The 23,629-nt window shown below is 40.2% G+C and overlaps 1 protein-coding gene across 2 annotated transcripts in view; it reads right to left on the bottom strand.

The window, feature by feature from the left end:
* The window catches only part of LOC144269920 (H(+)/Cl(-) exchange transporter 5), a 92,080-nt gene that overhangs the window by 52,092 nt on the left and 16,359 nt on the right, over window positions 1–23,629 (bottom strand). The gene's annotated exons all lie outside the window — the stretch shown is intronic.

The raw sequence follows: 23,629 nt of genomic DNA, 5'->3' as shown, positions 1-23,629 counted from the left end.
AGAGTTATCTGCAAGGTGCATAAAAATCAGTGGATTTAAATCTCTTTACAAATGAATTATTTAATATAAAATTTGAAATTATAACAACCTATTAAAGCCTAAACTTACTATCATCTGTTAAATAAATTAAATTAAAAGCAATATTCAAGCACTACAAGTCTGCTGCCAAAGTTCAAAAGAAAGTCAAATCACTGAACTGGTGGAAGTCACTGGCTATGAACCAGAGTTTTGTAAAGTGCTAAACCAACTCTCAACAGCAATAGCCCTTTGTGCAGGTGCAGAGACAATATTCTCTTCATTTTAGTTTCACTCGTTCAGTCCAATGACTGGTTCTCAAAGTTGAGAAACAGACTGGGAACTGAAAAAGCAGAAAAGCTTGTTTTCCTTTTCCACCCTACAAAGAAAAATGAGATGCGAATAGATGAGACCTACTCATTCTAAAATTTTAAAGGACACAGTGTCTATAAACAATCAGTTCAATTCACTAACCATTAATACTTGTGTTTAATCAATCGGTTTTAAATACAAAACATGTTGATAGAAACATGTTTCTGTATCCAGTACATTTGAGGTAGTTTTATTTTAGCTATTAAAAACAGTTTGAAAATGCTGTTATTATGCATTTTGAATTGAATTTCAGTTACCATCCAAATGTAGCATGACAAATGATGAGTAAAAAAAATCATTTAGTAATGTTGTGATGCATCATTCATTTTCTAACCAAAAAATGAAGAAATTAAGAATCTGAATAAATGTATGTTAAGCTATTATACAGCTTTAAATAAATGTGCATAGATATCATATACCCTCCTAGTTAGGAAAAAGAACCAAATTTAGTGTAAAGTCTATATTTGCTTATATGTCAACATGTTTTAACCAAAGAGACTAAGCCTCTCTTTCGAAAACCAACAAAATAGCACAAATGCAAAACAAGATTAAAATCAATTGCTAATTTAAATCAATCCACCCTGGTTACTTGTAGAGATGCCATGAAAGTGTAATACTAAAATGCTCATGTTTTTAAAATTGATTTTGAAAACATCACACCCCCTCTCCAAACTCAGAGGGAACCAACTTCAACAACAAAAATCAAGATATTACACACATCCACCTAATTCAAGAAACTGCAGCCACCCAGCGCTCTACATATCAAAATTAAATATTAAATTCCCCTAAAATCATGAGTTCAAATCCTGAAGTAGGTGGGGTTAAAATCCACATATAGTCATGTAGTGGGATTTAAAAGGTAATGCATGAAGTACACAACAGATCAGAAAAGGATTTTAAAAAGCCTGGTAAGCAGTCATGTCAGAAAGGTTTTTAATCAAGGCTACAGAGCTGATATACGGCAAAAAAAATTTTTTGAAACAGCCAAATGTCTTTGAACTAGCTCTAGAATTTCTGTATTGCCCATAATCATTTACAGAATCCTAAACCCATCACTTCGTCTGAATCAGAAAGCTCAGCAGGAGAAGTTAATACACAGTGTATTTCATTTTCAAAGTTCTGGCTAGGATAACAAGGAACATTTGCACTGTAACTCAGAAGCCGCACATGGCTGCTGAACATTCCCACGCAAAGAGGGGTTAACAAACCAGTACTGTTATCAGCAGGTGAAAGATAGTGGGTTCCTCAGCCTGGTATTTCCGGACAGGGAAGACAGCAAAATAACTCATTTGCCAGTAATTTTCCTGAATAAACTCTACCTTCACCTCCCTAGATGGTAATCTTTTTGTAAAAGGAGAACAATGCAACATGTTGCTCATTAACCGCTCTAACATGAAAAATAGATGTTGGGCTTTTCTTCTCTCCAGAGTTTGCATTTACAAAGCTGGATTCTTTCTTCCATTGTGAATCCTTCATGCTGCTCCAACTGCATAAAGGTGCTGTAAGCCCAGCAGAAATGGCTCCCAAGGGAGTACATACTAGAAGGCGATTCCCATTGCAAATGCTGGCAGAATGGCACTACTGCACCCCTATGTTGAGTTCGCCTGTCCCCGAGGCCTGTCGGCCACATCACCAGATATGCAGCTCAGCCTTGTTTTAGAAAAACAGCACTCCCAAACAGCATGAATTATGTTCTGCAAAATAATTTCCTACCATTAAGGAAAACAATCCTGGCGTTGCACAATAAGATGACAAACAACTTCTCTCAGAAAAATACCCCTAAAAACACAGTACATTGGTTAGCCTTTAAACTGTGTTTAAACTTTAAACACATTAAGCTGATGCAGAGTGCAAAAGAGAAAAGAAAATGCTATGGGTACATTCACTTTAGCTGAACCCAATGTTCAGTACAGAAAGTAAGCAGCTGTACTCTAACCCTAACCTAATGCACAGAGTGCCTTCATATTCATAGCCCTCTGAAAGCCCTCAGATGGAACAACTTCCAGTACTTTATATAAGCGCATAGTGGAGGTTGGCTTTAAGGTTTATTTTATCTAAGTAACTGAAAGTTACTTGTTGAAGATTTGTGGCCTGTTGCGTATTCCCTCTGGCCAAAAGATTTACAACACAGTAAAATAAAGTCTAATGTTAATCAAGTGGAATCCTCTTGTGGCACAGTGTTTACTTCAGAAATACTTTTTGGATATATTATTTTCCAACAGATACGGAACTCTATTTCCTGACCAAATAGGATCTGCACTGTTGTTGTTCTTTAAGAGCTGACATGTTTGAAGCCAGTAGAGGCTGCATACATGGGATAAGCGAAGCAAACCCTGTATGTATGTCCCTTACTTCTTAGAAGCAAGACATCAAGAGCCTCAACTAGGATGATGTAAATGTGAAGAACTTTATAAAAAAAAAAAGACATTAATTTCTTGGTGGTAAAGGTGCTGAACTAATAGCCTTCTGAAAGCTGAGGTCCTATGTACTCAAAGAAAAGGTACAGCACAGACTGGAGCGTAGATGTCCCGACACTAATCTCTGCCAGTGAGATTCATTTCTGATCTGCAGGAACCACCCCGTGGGGAGAACATTGCAGTCTGCATAGGTCTCTAATAAGCCTGCTGGCAAGGGGACAACTCTAGTGATGGCTGTATTATGTGGCTATCTAGCCACCATGAAATGGACTATGAAATATCAACTTGTTTCAAACAGGCCATCTGACAGCTGAGATAGAGAAATGTCTATCAACTGCCCTGGGAGACAGCCAAATAACCTTGAGGTCAAAGACTCATTCTTCTAACTATCCAGGTCCCCATTTAATGAGATTTTCATTTCTTGTACATATGTTTTTTGGAGAAGTATTATTTTTAACTTCTGTTAAGTGACTTATAAGTATGAAAAATGAGTATCCCAAATGGTTGTAAAATTGTTCCCAGAGCTTAGTTATCAGTGGTTCACAGTCAAGCTGGAAGGACATATTGAGAGGGGTTCTGCAGGGATCAGTCCTGGGTCCAGTTCTATTCAATATCTGCATCAATGATTTAGACAATGGCATAAAAAATACACTTAAGTTTGCGGATGATACCAAGCTGGAAAGGGTTGCAAGTGCTTTAGAAGGCAGAAGTGTTGTAAGCAAGACACAAGAAATAATTCTTCCACTCTATTCTGCACTGCTAAGGCCTGAACTGGAGGAGTGTCCCCAGCTCTGGGTGCTACATTTTAGGAAAGATGCGGACAAAGTGGAGAAAGTCCAGATGAAGCAACAGAAAGGAATAAAGGTCTAAAAAACATGACCTGTGAGGGAAGATTGAAAAAAACTGGGTTTGTTTAAATCTGGAGAAGACGGGGGGGGGGTGTACATGATAACAGTTTTCAAGTACATAGAAGGTTGTTTGTTACAAGGAGAAGGGTGGAAAATTGTTCTCCTTAACCTCTAAGGATAGGACAAGAAGGAATGGGCTTAAACTGCAGCAAGGGACGTTTAGGTTGGACAGTAGGAAAAATTTCTTAACTGTCAAGGTGGTTAAGCACTTGAACAAATTGTCTAGGGAGGTTGTGCAATCTGTCATTGGAGGTTTTTAAGAACAGTTTAGACAAACACCAGACAAACATCAGGAATGGTCTAGTTATTACATAGTCCTGCCTTGAGTGCAGGGGACTGGACTAGAAGACCTACTGAGGTCTCTTCCAGTCCTACACTTCTATGACTCTATCCCAAGCTTCTAGCTATCAAATGTAATCTCAATGTTTACAGAAAGCCTTGTGCTTCCCGAACACAAAGCAACTCGCCCTGTGTCTAAGGATGAAATCAAAAGGCCAGATGCCTCCAAGAGCAGCCATGTATGTTTCTGTGTTCCACCACATAACACACAAAAATTCCTATTGTTCGACAATTTTGTCTGAAATTCAGACCATGTAATTTATGCTAATTAAATACACCTCCCAGAATATTACACTAGAAAATGTACACTCCTTGTTCTTCTGATAGCTCTGAGAATAGCTTTGAGTGGACTGGTACCGATCTTTCAACCAACGGCTGCAGCCTATGGATTGCTCCTCTTCTCTATCATCATTCTTGTTATTTAGAATTTTAGCTGTCGAACATCAATCCCTGGAGCCACAAGAACTTACTCGTACCTTTTGAACAGCTATTGAACTCATGCTATAAGAGACTTGGATATGAACTATCCTGTCTTTAGATGTGTACATGTGGCTCATAGCTGAATTGCTCCCATTCACTGACACTGCATAAGAAAACTTCCTGATAGTCCAATAATAAATGCTGCGCAACAGCCACTGTGCGTGCTCAGCAGTTCTGTATAGAAGCAAGCAGCTGACTTAACATTTACTATAAAATACAATTGAACTCTTCTTTCAGTGATGGATCTTCAAGTCCCCAGTTACAGAAAATACAGCAGAAGGTTGTTGAAACTAAACAACCATGCTTGTTTTTTGCCTTATTTTGAGAGACTACTCCCTCACAGGTGAGCAATAAGGCTATGTCTACACTGCAAAAGACACCCACAGCTGACCCGTGCCAGCTGACTCAGGCTCGGGCTAAGGGGCTGTTTAATTATGTTGTAGATATTTGGGCCTGGGCTGCAGCCCAAGCTCTGGGACTCTCCCCCCTCGCAGGGCCCTAGAGCTCAGGCTGAAGCCCAAACCTGAACATCGACACCGCAATTAAACAGCCTCTTAGCCCAAGTCATCTGGCAGGGGCCAGCTGTGGGTTTTTAATTGCAGTGTAGACAAACCCTAAGTTTCCAAACTAAGCTTCCTGGGCCCTACTGTGCACAAAAGAAGTGTGTTCATATGCTTTGTCCCTACATAATGACCTTGTGACCAGACATGAGAGCTGCTCCTCCTTCCCCCCTCCACAAATCCATACACCCCAAACATAAAAGTTATAGCTCCTTTATGGCAGAAGGTAGAAAAAAATCACTGGAAGAGATACAACTTGGCTTTCCCTCATGCCCCATGGTGGACATACATACCAAAAGATTGCTGGCCTAGCCAAGGAGAAGCCATCTTCCTAGAGACTCTCCAATCAGCCTCTTCCACCTCTTTCAGCCACCAGATGCCATTTTCTCCATCTCGATCAACCACAGTACTGAAGCTCTGGATTAAAAACCCAAGCAGATCCGCCCTTCTGGTGGCTGGAAGTGACTCAGAAGATAGGAACCATAATAACAAAGCTAGACTGAGTACTGCCCAATAGGAATTTGCACTTCCAGAATGATGTTCTAGTCCTTTTCTGTCTTCATTGTGATGTTAAAAGTACTCAAAGGGACGTGGTTAAATCAAAAACAATTCCCGGGGCTCCCAATCTCTTTCTCCTTCCCATTTCATACTTAGTCATGTGCCAAGCGCTGAAATGAATTTGTTTCCCATCCCTACTCAACTGTTTTACTCCAGCTGCCACCTCAGTCTGAGGACTGGTACTCCTTTTATTTCTGTACCAGAATCCCAACAGAGCTGTTTGATATGGTTGAGTGAAGTAACTGCCAATTCAAGCTCACACCGGTCAATCCACTTCTGTAAAGCCAACCTTAAAGGGCCAATGCTCTAAACAAAGGAATATGTTGAAACAGTTCTACTGACTACGAACATTTCAAACGCAGCTCCCAACACACATTTCCTCCATCTGATAGAAGGTTTGACTTTGGCTCCAGAGCTAGTACACAGAAATTATGCCAGAGAAGATAAATGTTTTTCAAGAGAACTGAACAATTCTAATCCTGATCAGCTGCTTTCATGAGACATTCTTCTGGTGGGGAAAGGAGTGACAGTTCACCACCTGCGGTTCTCTTCACTTGAAAATCCGGATAATTAGAGAGACAGTACTTTTCTTATAGTCCAAGACAATTCAAATGTAAGTTTCCAAACCAATCAGCCATCAGAGCACCTAACAAGGAATTCCTGATTCGCCCCCCCCTACACCCCTCAGTTTGGCTCATCCCTGAATCCTGTGTTCTCCTCTTGCTCCCTCATCTCAAAGCTCACACCGCCTCTTAAAGTGGATATGTATATTGTACCACAAATAGTTGGGAAAATTACTTGAAAACCCTGTGCAAACACTAAGAAGGAAAATATCAACAATACAGAAATCTGTTCTAACTGCAAACAGTTAGAAAAAAGTACAATACCATCACTGGATTGTTGTGCCAGTACTTACAGTCCCCGGCCTGAAGCCAGCAGAGCAAAGATTTATAGCAACACAGTCACACTGCTACTTACACTTGTGCTGTGATTTCAAACATAAAATGCTTATTTTCGGAGCCGAAAACTTAACTCGTTACAAAAGGACCCCAAAGAATGAGCTAGTTCATCAAAGTAAGTTATTTTGGACTCTCATATAACAGGGGAGAAAAACCGCACATTAGTTTCAGATCCTTATATGCAACCTTAGTTTAGATATTGCTTTTGATTTAAAAAATGAAATTTGACAAAGAAGTAATGACCCACAACAAAATTTAAAGGTAGATATAAAAAAAATTAAAATAAATTAGCCATACCTGTGATCACAGCAACCTGGTAGCTCTACATAGTTGTCACTGATTATGATACATTGGCTCAGTTTGGACAGTGAATCTAGACTAGTCACTTATATTGGGGCCAATCCAAAGCTTATACAATTCAATGGGAGCCTTCCCGCTGGCATAAGTGGGCGCTGGATGAGGCCCGTTCTGTTTATAGGCTGATTCGCTCCCTGGTTCTGAATAGGATGAAGCTGTTCTATGTATATTGGCAACCATGCTGAGGGGAATGACAACAGGCAAAAAGATGGATTTCTTCAAATTCAGTGACACGTTTTAAAAAATTCTTAAAGCACCCTAAATTACTCCTAAACTACTTCATGATCCCTTTACTTGATATATAGTTAACTCTTCCCAAAGCACTAATCAATTAAACCCTGTACATACAGGTTGCATCAAGCAGTAACCGGAGAACAGTGCCTCACTGTAATTTAATTGATACTATCTAAATTAAAGCACCGAGTACAAATATAATTTCAACAGATACTGATCTAGTTGAGTGTCTTAAAATAATGTGGGTTACACCCTGCAGCATATAGACACTGCCAGACTAGTTTTGTAACAAGATTCAGACTAAAGAGCTTTATGTACTGTATCACTGCCAAGTCAAATAAAAGGCTCTTAGCCGTTGGACTGGGACAAGTGCTCTCTTTTGCTACTACTCTGATCATTAGAAAAGTAGAACAGATCGCAACAGCAAATTCTTGTGACAGGATAGACACCCGAGTTTCCCAGAAATAAGACTACTCTTTGTGAAGCTTATCTACCACCCTCAGACATACACCTCCTCAGCCAAGAGGAATTGTACTACAAATATCTTCTGGTGTAGCAAAAACATGAAGATACTGTATACTAGAGGGATAACATAGTATGAAAAATTCTTAAAGGGACCCTGTCAACTTGAAATCTAACCAGTTTCAAAGTACAAGTAAAAGTCATTTCAAATACTAGACCTTCATGGTTTTATAATCACATTATCCAGAGCTGGAAAGTGTTTTTTTCACCTCCCCACCACTGCTCTGAACATAGAGGAAACTGACTATACAGAGGGAACAGGGAAGGTTGCTGGACAGAAAGAAACTGAAAAGAGACAGGTTACTTCTAATTATAGTATAAGCAAAAAAATCTGAAGTGATTTTTAAAACAAAACTGCTCCTTTAATACATAAAATGTGTTGCAACGGATTCAGTTTCTTTCAGAATAAACTAATTGACCATGGCGGTTTAGTGGTTTGTTCAACATTGGCACCATACATGTTTCTCTTCTATTGTATTTTAAGTTCATAATTACAAGAGGCATTTAACCTGCCACCCATTAGCCACCCAGCTTTTCCTGTTCCAGAAAGCAGAAACACCCCTTCATCTACTACTGTAACAAGTCTGTCCATCTCATCCCTTCCTTCTCTCTGTTGGGAAATTAAGGTTGCTTACTTTCAAATTCAGACGAGCGAAATGGAGTTTGATGGCCTCTCCTGGTTCAGCTCTGTCAATGGGGGGAAAGGAAGCTCTCGGCCTGGGCTCAGATACTATGAAGACCTGACTGACAGGGCTCCGAATGGTGGGTAAGTCAAGTCTGAAATGTGAGGCCACCAATCTACATCTCCAAGTGCCTTCAAGCGTTGTAGTGCACTTTCCACAAGGCAGCTGATTTAGCAACCCTGGGGGCTGCCCAGAGCGGTCAGACAGATAGTGGAGAAATGGCTACAAAAGGCAAGTATCAGTTATGTAACCAAAATGAAGGTAAAAAATTCAATTTTGTTTTGCATTTGAACAGGTTCAGTGCAAATCATTACAAACTGTTGCACTTTCAAACATATGCAAAGATTAACTGTAATTACACTGGGATACCCCAGGTCATGTTGTGAGATGTGGCTTTGTCCCATCAAGACAACACACCCCTCTGTGCTTTCCTGATCAATGCTACAAAGTGATACGTGTGTATGCAAGACGGCTGATCCCCTTGGTTCTACGGCATTTGGGACAGCTTTACCTCTGCGTGGCTAACCTAATGTGCAAGATTTTAATTACGTACTATATAATGATCGGATACTTGAGTATGCATCATCCCAGGGACATTAATAAATAGGACAAATTCTACTGCACATGTGATGGACAGTCATTTCTCTATTTGCATACTAGTTTCAGCTCTTCTCGAATAATTCGTCACTGCTTCTCACAGCCTTGTGCCATTCAGCCCCTGTAGTAGCACACTTGAGAAACTATTGCCATGAGAGCGGTTTTCAGCCTCACTCTTGTTTAACAATGCCTGGCTTCAGCCTATTATTTGTATTTTTGAATAAATCCCCTTTGTTTTATCAGGTATTTGTTACTCATTAAATAGGACAGAAGAGTGGATCTTTGGCAGCAACACATCTGGGTGTCTTTTTTTTAATTGTAATTTAATAAGACACCATACCAATTCCCCAGGTGCAGTACAGAGTAAAAACACACAGAAATGGGGGCGGGAGGGGGGGAGAGAGAAAATCCAACTGCCCTGCCAGGAATTTCCACAACTCATGTCACCCATACAGTTCAATGACTAAAAGAGGTAATTAGAAGATACATTGAAGGGCCAAAATAGACCTTAAGCTACTTTGCAGGAGAGCACTCTAGTCTGGAGGAAACAGGGAGAAGGAGAAAAGAAGAAGAGCAGTTGCCCAAAATCTGCTTCTCATAAAGAGTAGAGCCACTCCACAGCAACTACACTCCACATTAACTATATCCACACTGACAGGTTTCAGAGTAACAGCCGTGTTAGTCTGTATTCGCAAAAAGAAAAGGAGTACTTGTGGCACCTTAGAGACTAACCAATTTATTTGAGCATGAGCTTTCGTGAGCTACAGCTCACTTCATCAGATGTATCTCATCTCATGCTCAAATAAATTGGTTAGTCTCTAAGGTGCCACAAGTACTCCTTTTCTTTATATCCACACTAAACCTCACAAGTCAGTGGTATCAAAAGCTGCTGACTGATCATTTTTACATCTATATAGACACCTACCTATTATCTGTATTAGCATAGTGCCTACAAGGGACCAGGGCCCCAAGTTCCTAGACGATCAGACACTGACGAAAGTAGTTGCAGTCTTGTACACGAGCCAAAAACAATTACCTAGAGTGGGTTGGGGAAATCTGAGGACTCTAAGTAGTGCGGGAGTTGCTCCACTGCACCTCTCTCAAAAACTGACATCCCCAACCCCACCTAACATACACACCACATTACTGGACTTTTTTTTTTTTTTAAATGTGGACAACACACACAAGCAGTTTTCCAACAATCCACCAGCTGCAGTTTTTGCCTCAATGATAAGAATATCAGTTTAGTAAGCTATCCAATACCTTTAAGAAAAGTTCTGGCAATTTTCCCAACCACAGCTACTTTACGTGGGCTGCTTTTAATCCCCAAGTATGAGCACATTTACACAGAAATCGAGTGCTTAAAGAAAAACAAACAGAGAGAACAGAAAGGGTTGGGGATCACAGAAACATCTGTTTTTCAGATGGAAGAATGAGGGGAAAGGACAAATAAATATCAGTGCTTGATGGTTCCCCTAAAAATACACCAAGAAGTGATTATCTTATGGAGATCCTTTACCCACCGACCACAGTTAAAAGCAAATCAAGATTCACCTGGAGCCCTGTGGATTCTAGCAGGATCAGAGTTTTCAGGAAAATTTATCATCAGGGACTAGAGTTGTTTCTATGAAAGAGGCACTTCAAAAAACTTGTTACTAGTCTCTCTTGTATACTCCCACATTAAAGTTGTAATGAAAGCAAAGACATTTGCTATTGTGTGAAATGTGCCATTACCTCATTCAGGATCTACAGTAGAACAGAAAGATTAGGAAAATTAAGGCAGCACTGTCAGCAGAGTGTAGACAATTTGGCACTAGAAGCCAGCACTCTAGAATTCTATTCCTAGCTGTGAAAATTACTCCTTTTGTGGCTTTGGGCAATTAATAATTTCTCCATCTCAGTTTCTCCATGGATAAAATGGGGATAAATGCTTATTGCTTCACACACAAGTGCCAAGGACGAGTTGTTTTTAAACTACACATTGGTATTAAAGAGACCATCCTGACCATACTAAAATGAATTGTTTCACCAATTCGGGTATTCCGTGTTAAATCAGAGTGCTTTCCACACCCGTTTGCTGTAGCTGCACTCCCCCTCCAGGAACTGGGGAGGATTTCTACACTGGGATAGGTTCGCACCACAAGCAAGGCTCTAAAAGTAATAATTCTGACAAGCAACGAAATTTTGCAATATATACAAGTAATCTCTAGACACAGAAATGAGGCAAAGGTCATTGAGCTTCTGATCTCATTAAGGATCTGAGCTGACCCCTCTAGAAGTGAATGGCTAAAAGGAATATTCAGCTTAGTCACGTTTTGTCTAAAATGTACCTATTATTCTTCAGATTAAAACCATTAGTACACCTGAGATTAGAATACCCATCTTTCCTCCCCACCACCACCCATTTTATTTACTTTGTGCCTAGTCAGTTACATCATTTCCCCTATACAGTCACTCATCCTCCTGCCCTGCATTTTACCTTCACTAGAAAGAAAAGTCACATTGGAGCCTGATTTTAAGAAGGTGTGTTAAAACAATATTAAATATGAATTGCAGTCAATGAAGACAGGGACTATCATGTTTAACACATGACCAGAATATGGGTCAATTCTACTGGCAAATTGTTAAACAATGGTCCCAATTTTCACTGGCTGCAATGTCATGTTTAACATCATGTTAGTTAAGGTGACTCCTCCTGACTGTGTTGTATTCCAACAGGATCGAATTTTCTTGCAAAGGTGAGCTCTAGGTGGGCCTTTCATATATGCATGGGGAAAACACACCCCAAGTAGGAATTTTTTAAAAAAAAAGCACAAAAACTGAAAGGGAGATTCAAGGAAAGGCAGTCCCTAAAATAACTTTTTTTTTTTTTTTTTTTACATTGACTAGAGTTCAAATTGATGGCATCTTTCTAACTACTATGCCAATAGCTCCAATTCTTACAAGTTAAAAAGCAAAGGTTCTTACAGCTACATGTTGATACGCAAACATACAACACGTGAAACATCAAATTGAGAGCTGTGAACTACCAACATTCATAGCAATCCTTTTTTGCGGTGTACATTTATACCCACTTTACTTACAATTTGTGTATCTGTTGGAAATTTAGTTCAAATTTTTTTACTCTTTGGTTCTTAAAGCTAAGCATCCATATAAACAGGTTTCAGAGTAGCAGCCGTGTTAGTCTGTAGCTAACAGTTAGGCTGTAGCTCACAAAAGCTTATGCTCAAATAAATTTGTTAGTCTCTAAGGTGCCACAAGTACTCCTCATCCATATAAAAATGTTCTACTTTGTAGAGGTGCAGAGCACCCACTGAGATGCTGGGTGCTAAACCCCTCTAAATAAAAGTGGCCCAATTTTCAAATGGCTAGATTTAGCTGCCCATATTTTGAATTTAATCTTTTTGTTTGAAAGAGATTGTGTATACACTATTTTTAACTGAAGTTAGAAGTTATAGGCTCTAGGTTATATCTTTTTCTCCTCCAAATCACTCTTAAGTACCTCCTACAAAAAAAAATCCTCAAGAAGATGAACAAACAGAACTTGTACTATGAATTCCTAGTCTGGCTAATAAAACAAACTGCAGAAACATTAGCCATAACAACATTGATTCAGGGTGCTGGCACAGAGAGAGCCTAAAGCTTTTACTGTACTTAGGAACATTTCACAATGCTTTCATTTTTTCCTCACTATCCACTTTCTCTCATGTTTAGTAACCTCTGAGAAAGATAGGATCTTGTAGATGATTTTCTTAGGCCACTTCCTGTTTACTGATTGGAACTTGGAAATATACTTTTCTAGCCAATTAAAAATCAAGGAAGCTTTCTAGTTCACCAACCTCCCTGGCAAGTTCTGTAACTCTTACTTCAGAAAGGCAGAAAACCTACTCTAATGAATCTTTGGGGACCAGGGCTGGTCTTACCATGAGGTGAACTGAGGCGGCTGCCTCAGGTGCCAGACTATGGGGGCGGGGGCTGCCACTCGGATCCAGAGTTTTAAAGTTTTGGCCCAAGCAAGGGGGCATCATTTGAGCTCCCCGCCTCAGGTGCCAAAATGTTGTGGGCTGGCCCTATTGGGGATTAATAGTTGATCATGTTTTGCTTTATATCCACATAGAAGAAAGCTTCCTGGCTACAGCAGACACATCATCAGACTGTGATAAACAGAAGACTGTATTTGCTTCTTGACTTAGCCAGATCAGGGGTCAAATTATGCTGGTTTCTGCTGGCTCTGAACATGTTTTTTTGTTGCTGTTTGGTTTGAATTTCTGGGGGGGGGGGGGGGGGGGGCTACCACCCTGAGCTCTAGAATCTGAGCATTCACTGTAAAAAAAAAAAAAAAAAAAGTTAAATCCATAACTCTTATGGGATTCATCTAAACTACAGGTTTTAGTCTTGCTGTAACTTGAATTTTAATTCAGTGGAGCTGCAATACAACCAAGAACTAGACAAATCCATGGCTGTGAAGAGAACCTTCAAATTAGGAACAGATTGCAAACTGATATTCAACTCCATAGCCAGCCAGCCAGCCTAAAAGAGTACAAAGATGGAAAACACCTCTGTTCATCTCATTTGGTTGTTAATTCTGAAGCCTAATGATTTACTTGCCAACATCATTAACTATTTCACTGCTGACCAAAACACAAAAGGCAGAGACACAACAGTTAGCTGATATCACTGCCTGAAGCACATACCAAATAAGAAGAGGGATGACCATATTGTGATGGTCTGCAGAATCTACTGGGAGGGCCATTTCAAATCACTAATGTTTGGTTTACTGGAAGCGCTTGGTAGATTACAACTGCTTTCCCCAGCCCTGATCTGAATCCTGACCCACATTTTCTCTATCATGTCACAGAAAGTTTGCTGGATTTAATGTTTAGATGTTAAGTTTCAAGCTGAAGTAAATATTTAATATTAAGCAAGAGTCTACTCTACCAAACATAACCAATTTATCTGAGCATAAGCTTTCCTGAGCTACAGCTCACTTCATCGGATGTAATAGACTTCATTACTCTGAAATCTACAAAACATGTCATTTCTTTTTTTCCCCCTTCATGTTTAATTTTCTTTTGTCACTTCCCTTACTGCCAGGCAGAACTATGATCAATGGACCTTTTGTTTCGTTAGCAAGTATTGTGTAAACAATGACCAAGCTTCTCTGCTAATACTGTAATTGAGAACACTGGATAACTGGAAGTTACCGTATCTTAAAATCAATTTAAATACTCCCCTCCCCCATTTTATGAAATTTAAAAGCGGAGGTCCTGTTTGTTCTCATGGTCAAAAAAGATCCCGTTATAGAGGATTTTGTCCCAGTGATCCAGCTAAAGTTTCTTCTGCCTGCAACACTGTGCATTGTTCTGCATTGTAGCTGGATACTGCCCTCCATATTTATTACATCATACCATTCAACAGCCTTCTAAAATCATGAATATTGGCAAGTGCAGGCACAAAATTTGCTCACCACAGTGATGATGAAAGAATTAATATTTTGCTCACACATCCAGGTTAGCTACAAGCCTAGAGCATTACACGGCTGTTGTAAATAAGTAGTTTGCAAAACATTTTGGGATTGTTTGAGAGCACAGGCTCTGCAACCCCTGTCTGATCAAGTATTGCAGCTCATAAGGTACATGTACAAATCAGACCTCTTGCAAGAGCTAAGGTCAATGGGAAAGGAGGAGAAAAGGTAAAGCGAGTTTAATAGTGAAATTTCCACTGTGAATTTAAGTCGGTCTCTGAGCATTAAAATATTTTCTGCACCTAAAATTTCAAACATACCACCACAAAGTTTTTTCCTGGAGATTCACCTTCTTTGCACTAATAGCCAACGTCATTTGGCAAGATTTATTTGTATTTAGCAGATGCATATGCAGATTAGATCTGACATCAGTTTCCTGATGAGTTGCCAATGTGCTTTTGGTGTGTCAAAGTTTTATTTCACCAACCCAAGTAAATCACTGACATTAAAGACCAAGTGACAAGGACCTACAGGAGTTTCAAAATGCCAGCCTTTACTAGTCTAAACAATAAAGATCCAATGTAACTTATTTCAGGCCTCACACCTAACAAGGTAGAACAGAGTTGCTAGGTGACATTTCTTAAACATTGCCACTCACACCTGGGATTCATTTGGCCACAATAGTATTGATTTAAGTGAAACTTCCAGCTTCAAACATTCACCTGGAGCCGGGGTGACCAACCTGAGCCTGAGAAGGAGCCAGAATTTACCAATGTACATTGCCAAAGAGCCGCAGTAATACATCAGCAGCCCCACCCATCAGCTCCCTCACCCCTCCCCACGCCTCCCACGCACTGCACCGGCAGCCCCGTGCCTCCCCTACCTCCCCACACCTCCTGATCAGCTGTTTCATGGTGTGTAGGAGGCTCTGGGGGAGGGAGGAAATAGGGCACGGCAGGCTCAGGGGAGGGGGTGGGGAGGGGTGGAGTGGGGGCAGGGCCTGTGGTAGAGCCAGGGGTTGAGCAGTGAGCACCCCCCGGCACATTGGAAAGTTGGTGCCTCTAGCTCCAGCCCTGGAGTCGGTGCCTCTACAAAGAGCCACATGTGGCTCCGGAGCCACAGGTTGGCCACTCCTGACCTGGAGCATTCCTCACCGCCTAGGGGAGGTTCTCTTGTCCAATAGCCCCAGGCAGCCAAAATATAATTCTTGTGACCTGGTTCCAGCAATGTGGACTGATGAACTGGCTCCTCCTCCTCTATAGTCAAACACGGTAGAAATCAATGAGATTTCTCAAGTGTTTTTCAGAGCTGTTACTCATAGTCACACTCTCCATTTGAAGACATCAACTTTTTGTCTTCAGTGACGGGCAGGCACCTACGCTGCTCAAACTGGGTCACAGCAAAAAATTAACAGATTATTTTCCATGAACTGAATGTCATCAGCACAGACTGATAGGATGTGAATGGCATTCCTCATCAAGCTGAAAAATACACTGAAAGCAGGCACTGAAAGACAATGGCCCCTAAGACAGTCCCGAGGTGACCACAGGCAGACTCTCCCACATAGCTTCCTTCCACCCACCACCCAAACTGAAAATACTTCTCCCACATGCAACATACACTGAAGACCTTAAGATCTGGCACCTGATCTTGAGTGAATTAGCCAATCTTGTGAGGCCAGAGCAACTCAGTTTTGTGGGCGTTTTTGGAAGGAAGACACTGATTACTTTGTTCCCAGCCGACAAAGCTAAGTAACATAAGAGACTCTGGTCTCTTATGAGAATGATATATATATAAAAACTAACTATTTTTTTAAGCTAGGCCAGGAAGTAGATGGCTGGAGCTAGAAAATTTGTATGGTTGAAACTGAATAAGTCTGCCAAACCAAAAAAAAAAATGTAATCAGTCTGGGGCAGCATCCCACTCAACTCTTTCCTGGCCCTACAACTTCATTGCTACACTGACAATATCTGTCTCCCATGTCTAAATGCTTTTACTCCCACTTCAAACCCACCTTCTAGGCTGCTAATGACATGCAAAAAAAAAAAATAAAAAAATAAAATAAAAAATCCAGTTTGCTGGACAATTCCAAAAATGATTCTAATGGAGTAACTGGCTGCCAAATACTTTAATCTGAAACAAATTTTTACAAGCCTTGATAGTTTTTGTATTTTTCTGGCTAAATCCTCTTGTTTGTAATGAAATTTCCATTCTAAAGGACACAACCAATAGCCTCCCTCCCTCACGGAGGCAGTGATAACAATCATGAAAGTCACTCCTGACAATCACTACGACTGTTTATAATGTTCACATGCAGAAGAAGCTAACAGTTTTGAAACAACTTTACCAATGATACCTCAAAACTCCACAATACAGCAAGATTAGTAGTTTGTTTATCAAGTTTCCAGGGAAGATGAGACCATATTTCCTTGAATTTATCCTGCTGTTCATTTAACTCCTATGCAAAAGGAGTAATAGTTTCTGAAGACTGGTTATTTCCCTCCAGTTCACATGCCAGAAAAAAAAAAAGTCATTTTTCATTAAAATAATTGCATCAGCATTGATATACTAAGACAAGATCAGAGACAAACTTATTCATCTTTACAACATCAAAGTCTTGGAAGAAGGCCTCAAAATTGCCTCTTTCTACTTCTGAAGGCAAAGTTTATTAAAGTAGCTCTGAACTGAAATTGCACTAGTGGATGCATTACTTAAATGCCCTAGTAGAAGAGCTCAAGGAACCAAGAGAACCCTACAGACCAAGATAATATTTCTTGGAAGTAAGTTGCTTTCTCTATCAGAATGGCACATAGTAAAGTATCACGGCTCCACAACGACGCTGTAGTCAAGGTTGAACAGCTAAGGTTATATCAGTGTGTCTATGACAACTAAATTTCAGGAGTTTGCAACTCTGCAGTCAATTTGGCCCGAACTGAAATTAACATGCCACTCCTGTGTATTGCATTAAACAGATGAGTCACTATGAAATAAATCAATGAGAATAAAAATGTTCCTGTTTTATTTAATTGCTCAAAAATATTCATTCCATTTTACCATAAAACCACTACCAGGTTCACTAATTATCATAGCAATGTGCATTTTAAAATCAAAGCTTACTCCCTCCTCCACAACCCACTTTCACTTGATACATTCAACTCTGACGTCCCAGCAGGGGTTTGTCACAATAATGTCTATCACAGCATACTGAGATTATAAACAGGTGATGATGGGTTTTCTATAAATAGAAGGAATCTTGGGATGCAGGAGAGGAAGCTCTTAAAACTGAACAGTCTTCAAGCAGCAAAAACGAAGAAAAACAATATTGGTCAAGTACGCTTTCCGTACAAGTTATTTTTTTTCAGGTTTACTGCTGTCTGAAAATGCCCTTTAAGTATTTTTATTAGCTCTGTTGAAATCTAAGCTTCAGGGTTCAGGTTTCAAGGCTCACTATGTATGTTTAAATAAACATACTTTTAAAAAACCTCTTCTTAAATTTAAAGAACCTTGGGATTCTAGTTATAGAAGGTTTCCCATTTCCAAAATACATCACTGCACTGTAAATTGACATGCTGCTGCTTTGCAAATTCAGTCTTGAAGAGAACTGTTTCCAGCCAAGCACTAGGAGCAGCAAGGTTGAAGATTACTACTTGAATATTTGTTTTACAGCATCTCCCATGAACTCCAATCAGGATTGGGATGGAGCTCCATTGTACCGTAAACTGTAAAAAGTTATATGTTAGGGTCCGTGCCCCAAAGATGAAGGATGACTTGCAAGCCTAAGAGACAACATTTTTCCCTCTTCAAAAACAAGGAGATTAAAATAATTATGATTCCATAGTCAAAGCTTTAAAGTCAAGAAATGCAAAGCTACTACAGCCATGTTAACTCAGATGTATTGCACATGTATATTTCTCTGTTCAGATGCGATTCTGACTCTCTTCCGGTTAGTAAAGAAGTATACCACAAAATATACTGGAAGTGCAACGAGACAGAGTTAACTGCTGCAGGAACCTTAACTTTTGAATTATCTGACTTAAGGTTGCATAATTAAATATCTTAAATGTTGCATTAAATTGGTTGCATTAAATTTGCTGCATTAAATTATTCTGTTGGCAGTGGAAAGGGGCAGGTACACTTGGCCTGCTGGAGCTGAGAGTTTCCAGGACTTCCATGAATATCTTAGAAGTTTAGGTCAGTACCATAAAATACCACCTGGTCTTAATTTCGTACAAAATATCAGCCTGTAGGCAAATCATTTTATGTATTTATCTAGCTCTGGGTGAACTATCTGCTCCAGTAAAATAACCATTAAGATCATCCTCTGGATTCTTCACATGACCAGCATATTTTGAAATTCATAATGATCACAGACAACATATACAGCAGGCTCAATGAGGCCTTTTAACCCTTAGAAGACTGTAAACATGCCCTTTGGCTTGCAGTCAGCAAGCACTTGTTAATGCAATATGGGCTGGGAGAGAATTTAAGAGAGATTTTCAAAGGCACAAAGGGAAATTAGGCATCCAATTCCCATAGAATTGTCAATAGGAACCGGGTGCTGAATTCCAATTTGTTCTTTTGCAATTAGAAATATCGTTGAAGGGGGAGATTTCCAGATGGTTGGCAAGAACCAGTGAGTATTAATAGAATTTCTCTCACACGGATGGGGTGACTAACTATTTTAAGGAAAACTGCCAAGGTGAAATGAAAATTAAATACAGATTTTTGCTGAAAGTTGCTAACTAACCAGGCTCTGGGAGTGTTCTCTGCAAAATACAACATTAAAATTAGGGATGTCAGCGATTAAAAAAGTTTATCGCAATTAATCGTGCTATTAAATAATAATAGAATACCATTTATTTAAATTTTTGGATGTTTTCTACAATGTCAAAATTTAGAGCCTGCAAGTCCACTCAGTCCTATTTCTTGTTCAGCCAATCGCTCAGACAAACAGTTTTGTTTACATTTGCAGAAGATAATGCTGCCTGCCTCTTGTTTACAGCATCACCTGAAAGTGAGCATAGACATTTGCATGGCACAGTTGTAGCCGGCGCCGCAAGATATTTACATGCCAGATGCGCTAAAGATTATGTCCCTTAATGCTTCAACCACCATTCCAGAGGACCATTCCATTCAACCACCATTCCAGAGGACATAGTCCATGCTGATGACGGGTTCTGCTCGATAACCATCCAACTCACGTTCATTTTCAGAATCTGAATCAGATGTTACCTGCAGAAGGTTGATTTTCTTTTTTGGTGGTTAGTGTTCTGTAGTTTCCGCATTGGAGTGTTGAAGTCTTTTAAGACTTCTGAAAGCATGCTCTACACCTTGTCCCTCTTAGATTTTTGGAAGGCACTTCAGATTCTTAAATCTTGGGTCAAGTGCTGTAGCTATCTTTAGAAATTTCACATTGGTATCTTCTTGCGTTTTGTGAAATCTGCAGTGAACATGCTCTTAAAACAAACAACATGCGCTGGTCATCAGCCGAGACTACTATAACATGAAATATATGGCAGAATGATGGTAAAACAGAGCAGGAGACATACAATTCTCCCCCAAGAAGTTCAGTCACAAATTTAATTAACGCGTTATTTAATGAGTGCCATCAGCATGGAAGCATGTCCTCTGGAATGATGACCGAAGCACGAAGAGGCATACGAATCTTTAGGGCAACTGGCATGTAAATATCTTGTGACGCCAGCTAAAACAGTGTCATGCGAACGCCTGTTCTCACTTTCCGGTGACACTGTAAATAAGAAGTGGGCAGCATTACCTCCCGTAAATGTAAACAAACTTGTTTCTCTTTGCGATTGGCTGAACAAGAAGTAGGACTGAGTGGACTTGTATGCGCTAAAGTTTTACTTTGTTTTGAGTGCAGTTATGTAACAAAACAAAAATTACATTTGTAAATTGCACTTTCATGATAAAGAGATTGCACAACAGTACTTGTATGAGGTGAATTGAAAAATACTATTTCTTTTTATCATTTTAACAGTGCAAATATTTGTAATAAAAAATAATTAAGTGAGCACTGTACACTTTGTATTCTGTGATGTAACTGAAATTGATATATTTGAAAATGTAGAAAAACATTCAAAAATATTTAATAAATTTCCATTGGTATTCTATTGTTTAACAGTACGATTAATTGTGATAAATTTTTTTAATCACAACTAATTTTTTTGAGTTAATCGCGTGAGTTAACGGCTATTGACAGCCCTAATTAAAATGTTTTCCTCACTCTGAAATCCATTTGGGACTACTTGGTTTGCTAAAGGCATCCTGAAATACGTCAGATCAGTCACACCTTCAGCAAACCAGCGGATTTCATGGTAGAAGATACTTTTCTCCCACAAAATTAAAACATTCAGCTCTGCACTGCCTCCTCACAAATAGGTTACTTCCAGAGCACATCATAAACACTGTTCTTGCCCACAGACATTAGGGGTTTCCCATGCAACCAGAGGTCTCCAGCCCTCACCAGAGCATATATTATGGGAAAGAACACTTTGTATGCAAACGAGATTAAGAATAGTGAGACGATTAAATCAAAACATGCTGTAAAGGTAACACAGTTTTAAACTCTGCAATCTGACCAGTCTACATCTTACACCCTTAAAGCACACATTCTCCACCACCTGTTATCCCAGACCAGGTATCTGAGACCGACTTTCTGTATTCTAGTACATAGATATCATCCTCTCTTCATTCACTTGTACCAATTATACTTTTCAGGTTACTTAGATGTGCCTGTTTTATCCTCTAACCAAGCTCTCTTCTTTACACACATCCAGTTATGCACCTTCATGTGCCTAGAGAAACCTGTACTGCAGTCTGTCATGCTGTGCCCGCTGTATGTCTTTTGAGTCATTCACTTGGCTTAACATGTCTAGACTGTGACCCAGGGACCCCTTGATGCCAACTGGGAAATGGCACAGGGGATGCATATGGTCGTACATGAATCCTCTGGGTTGGACAGCTGCATAATAATTCAAAGGATGGCACGGGAGGTCTCTGCGAACAGCCAGTAGCCCACTGGTCACCATAATCACTGTGAAATGTCTGTATAGACAATATTTAAGGAGTTTTGTGTCTATACTGAAAATTATGCTCTTAAGATCCTGGAGTTAGGACAGGTCACCAGGAGGTGACATACCTCAGAGATGTTCCTTTTGAGCAGAAGGTAATGGACACCCATCTCCTTGTCTGTCCATTTGGGTATGGTGTATTATACACCTCACACTGTATGTTTATTTGATACTGAGCCAGATGTGTATTGAGAAATTGCAAAATGGTCTGGCAGATCTTGGAGTGCAAACAGACTGAATCCTTCACCTAGGAGGCAAAGTAACAGCATGCTTCTCTCATGAAAGAAGGGTTCACAACCTGCCTGGCTGTAAAGTGCTGCAGGGATTTTGAGAGTATTAGACATGAGAGTATCTTGTTAATTAGTGTAGGCTCAAGAATGTATGTTATGATTTTATTTTATATGTAATCATTTGTTTCCAATATGTGTACTTGCAGCTACTTGAATCTCTGTAATTTGTTAAATAAACTTCTGATTTCACACTAAGTCAATCTAAGCGCTATGAGTTTGGCAGAGCAGTGCTCTGAGATGAAACGGGTCAACTGGGGTATTCCGCTTCTTTGGAAGCGGTGGCTCCACGAATACTGCAACTGTCCAGTGAGCAGGGGTTGGGCATTTGCGTAAGGCGGGAGTCCTTTGTTTCCTAGTTTGGAAACAAAGGATGGAAGGAGGACCTAAGGGTCAGAGTGTGCCTATCGTTCACCTGTAGAATGACAGCAGGGCCTGTGAGGTCTGGCGGGGCGGGCTTGCATTGCCTGTAGCCACTGGAGTTGGGAAGTGACCCCAGCAGGCACAGACAAGGATGCCTCATGCTAAGGGCAGGGAGTAGCATAGTGTCTCATAACCCTGGGTACCCCTAGGAAGCATGTCTGTTTCATCTGCGCCCACGAACCATCCTTAACCATTATTACAGGACAAGAAGAGAGTTTTAAGAGGAATTTGAATGAGAAGAGGACAGTGGTTCAGCAGACCAGAAATGGAAGAGCATGCTATGGTAAGGGAGCAGCGAGGAAGGGGAAGGGGTATAGTGCAGTAAGAGACTAAGGGCTTGTCTTCACTACTGGGAGACTGATGCTGCTGCAACTGATGCAGAGGATGTCAATTTAATGGGTCTAATCATGATTCAAAGTGCCTCTCTGTCATGAATTTGCTGGTAACTTTATGTCTCTTACTACACACACTGTGGGTTAAGACAAAGAATTTGATACTAGTGGTAACATGCATGATTTTTGGAAAAATCTTTGGTATAGTTTAGGAGCGGTAACAAGAAAATCCTTAAAGCTTGGCAGAGCAGAGAAAGCATAACCAATCTAGAATGCTGTGGGAAGGGGAAACTGAGGCACACCACCTCATGACATTGTAGCTAAATGCCAAGACACCTACACTTTAAAAGATAGTGACATCTACATTATGTACACAATGCTAAGCACCACAATGTTTTCTGGCACCCTGGGAACAGATACCCAGAACTTTGCAAGAACACCTGTGAATGACATTACAATGTTTGGTAACACTTGGAGGTTGTATATCCAAAGCCAAAAAGGGATTTTAGGCCTACTGCCTCTGTATTGGTCAGTGACCAACCCTCTGGCAGTAATCTCAGAGGAGAGGTATGACATGTCATTCCATATTCTTTATGAAAATATGCTTATGATATGAATAGGACATAACCGAGATATACTTTATGCAAGATGGCTCATGTGAGATCACTGGAAAGGTTATGATTCACTGAATGCGATTATCCTGTTTGTATGCACGTATCATTTCTGTACCTGAAATTAGGAATATTGACTATGTATCTGTTTTTCAACTATGCTACTTTGGGTGATGCCCATTGCTAACACTTCAGGTACCACAACAGAAAAGCCAGACAGGGTGGATGGCCCATCCACAAGGACAATGGATTGTAAAAGAGCTCAGGGCTTCTCTACACTGGCGCTTTACAGCGCTGCAACTTTCTCGTTCAGGGGTGTGAAAAAACACTCCCAAGCACTGCAAGTTTCAGCGTTACAAAGTGCCAGTCTAGACAGTGCACCAGCGCCGGGAGCTATTTGCCTCGTGGAAGTGGGTTTTT

Source organism: Eretmochelys imbricata, chromosome 9 (assembly GCF_965152235.1).
Source record: "Eretmochelys imbricata isolate rEreImb1 chromosome 9, rEreImb1.hap1, whole genome shotgun sequence".
NCBI lineage: Eukaryota > Metazoa > Chordata > Testudines > Cheloniidae > Eretmochelys > Eretmochelys imbricata.
The sequence above is the reverse complement of the archived record's forward strand: the minus strand, read 5'-3'. Positions and strand labels throughout refer to the sequence as shown.